Source organism: Cebus imitator, unplaced genomic scaffold (genome assembly GCF_001604975.1).
Source record: "Cebus imitator isolate Cc_AM_T3 unplaced genomic scaffold, Cebus_imitator-1.0 Scaffold121, whole genome shotgun sequence".
Taxonomy (NCBI): domain Eukaryota; kingdom Metazoa; phylum Chordata; class Mammalia; order Primates; family Cebidae; genus Cebus; species Cebus imitator.
The window spans coordinates 3,475,445-3,478,299 of NW_016107436.1; the positions used below are offsets into that span (position 1 = coordinate 3,475,445).

General features: G+C 39.9%; 1 protein-coding gene across 1 annotated transcript in view; it reads right to left on the minus strand.

Moving 5' to 3' along the window:
* PPM1D (protein phosphatase, Mg2+/Mn2+ dependent 1D) overlaps nucleotides 1–2,855 on the minus strand; it is a 56,242-nt gene that overhangs the window by 17,536 nt on the left and 35,851 nt on the right. The gene's annotated exons all lie outside the window — the stretch shown is intronic.

Genomic DNA, 2,855 nt, shown 5'->3' on the forward strand with positions numbered 1-2,855 from the left:
TGGAGTTTCACTCTTGTTGCCCAGGCTAGAGTGCAATGGCATCATCTCAGCTCACTGCAACCTCCTGGGTTCAAGTGATTCTCCTGCCTCAGCCTCCCGAGTAGCTGGGATTAAAGGTGCCCACCATCACACCTGACTAACTTTTGTATTTTTAGTAGAGACAGGGGTTCATCATGTTGGCTAAGCTAGTAAGCTAGTCTCAAACTCCTGACCTCAGATGATCTGCCCACCTCGGCTCCCAAAGTGCTGGGATTACAGGCAAGAGCTACTGCACCTGGTCTCAATCTCTATTTCTTCTTCTTTTTTTTAAGACGGAATCTTGCTCTGTTGCCCAAGCTGGAGTGCTGCAGCGTGATCTCGGCTCACTGCAACCTCCACCTCCCAGATTCGAGTGATTCTCCTGCCTCGCCTCTCAAGTAGCTGGGACTACAGGCACATGCGGCCACACCCAGCTAATTTTTTAGTAGAGACGGGGTTTCACTGCATTAGCCAGGATGGCTTCAATCTCCTGACCTTGTGATCTACCTACCTTGGCCTCCCAAAGTGCTGGGATTACAGGTATAAGCTACCACACCCGGCCCTCAAGCTCTATTTCTTTCTCAATAAACCTCAATAGGTTTTTAGAAGAAGAGATTGTTTCTAACTTAAATTTTTGTTTCTTCTAACTTAAATTCTAACTTTAATATATCTGGGTTTTAACTAAGATATATGGTTTATTTCTATTTCTTAGATTTCTTTCATTATTTGGTAGTTTCCCGCCTATAAATCTTAAACATAGTTTGTTACAATTATACCTAAGTATTTCATTGTTTTTTTGTCTGCGATTATAAATGATACTTATTTAAATTTCATTATGAATTGTTCATTTCTAATACATAAAAATATGATAGACTGTGTATGCTGAATCTGGGTCCTGTGAACTTGCTGAATCCACTTATTAATTCTAATAGTTCTTTTGAAGACTATTTGGGATCTTTTAAGCAGACAATGTTGGAATCTGTGGATAAAGCTGGTTTTAGTTATTTGCTGAACCATTTGAGATTAGATTACAGACTCAAAACACTTCACCTCCAAATAGTAATACTTCAACATTTATCTCCTAAACATGAGGATGTTATTTTACCACAGTTAGGCAATTTTGTATTGTTAGACTACTGTATAATATAAAGTTAGTGTTCAATTTTCCCAGTTGTCACAATAATGCATTTAATATCCAGGATCCATTCAAAGATCATTCTTTGGCCAGGTTAGGTGGCTCATGCCTGTAATCCCAGGCATGGTGGGAATATAAATTAATTCAGCCACTGTGGAAAGCAGTACAGAGATCTCTCAAAGAACTTAAAACAGAACCACCATTCCATCTAGCAATCCCATTACTGAGTATACATCAAAAAGAAAATAAATCACTCTACCAAAAAACACACATGCACTCAAATGTTCATCGCAGCACTATTCACAATAGCAAAGACAAGGAGTCAACCTAGGTAGGTGTCCATCCAAGTTAAATGGATAAAGAAAATATGGTACATACACACTACATAATACTACACAGCCACAAAAAAAGAATGACATTATGTCCTTTGCAGCAATACAGATGCAGCTGGAGGCCATTATCATAATCAAATTAACTCAGGAAAAGAAAGCCAAATACCACATGTTCTCGTAAGTGGGAGCTAAACACTGGGTATACATGAACATACACATGGCAATAATAGACACTGGGGACTACTAGAGGGAGAAGGGAGGGAAGGAGGAAGAGTTGAAAAACTAACAATTGGGTACTCTATGCTCCCTACCTGGATGATGCAATCAATCATACCCCAAACCTCAGCATATACCCATGTAACAAATCTGTACATGTACTTTCTCAATCTAAAAGTTGAAATTACAAAAACAAAAATTAAAACCCCTCCACGAATCCAGGATGAATGGTGGTGATGGTTGCATAACGGTGTAACTGTACTTAACATCAATAAACCACATGTTTACAATGGTAAGTTATGTGTACGTTAAGTATATTTTACCACAATTAAAAACACACAAATCTGGTTATGTTTCCCACCCTTATTCTGTTATAGTTTACAATTGATTTTAAAATAGAGGCAATACTTCTGTTTTTTTGAAACAGGGTCTTGCTCTGTTGCCCAGGCTGGAGTACAGTGATGCAATCTTGGCTCACTGCAGCCTGCTGGGCTCAGGCAATCCTCCCACCAAAGACTCCTGAGTAACTGGTACCACAAGCACACACAACCATGCCCAGCTAAATTTTTGCAGAGAGGAGATTTCATCATGTTGCCCAGGCTGCTCCTGAACTCCTTGAACTCAAGCAATCCACCTGCCTTGGCCTCCCAAAGTATTTGAATTATAGGTGTGAGCCACCACATCCAGTTAAACACAACTCTTTATCACTGCCTATAAAACGCAGTATTTTCTCATTTTATCCAAGTTTCTTATTTCTTTATCCCTGTTCCAGCTACACTGGCCTTTACCAGAGTTTCTTATGTCACTATGCTTCTTCCTATCATTGAGCTTTTTGAAAATGCTGTTTACTATGCCTAAAACACACTTTCTTCCTCCTTAGCCTCCAGCAATTCTTCAAATCTCAGTTCAAATATCACTTTTCTTGACTCTCTGATTAGGTGAAATATCTTTATTTTAGGTTTTCATTAATACATATAAGAATTGGCTGAGTGCGGTGGTTCGTGCCTGTGATCCCTGCACTTTGGGAAGCCAAGGCAGGCAGATCACCTGAGGTCAGGGGTTCAAGACCAGACTGGACAATATGGTGAAGCCCCATCTCTACAAAAATTAGCTGGGTGTGGTGGCATAAGCCTGTAGTCCCAGCTACTCAGGAG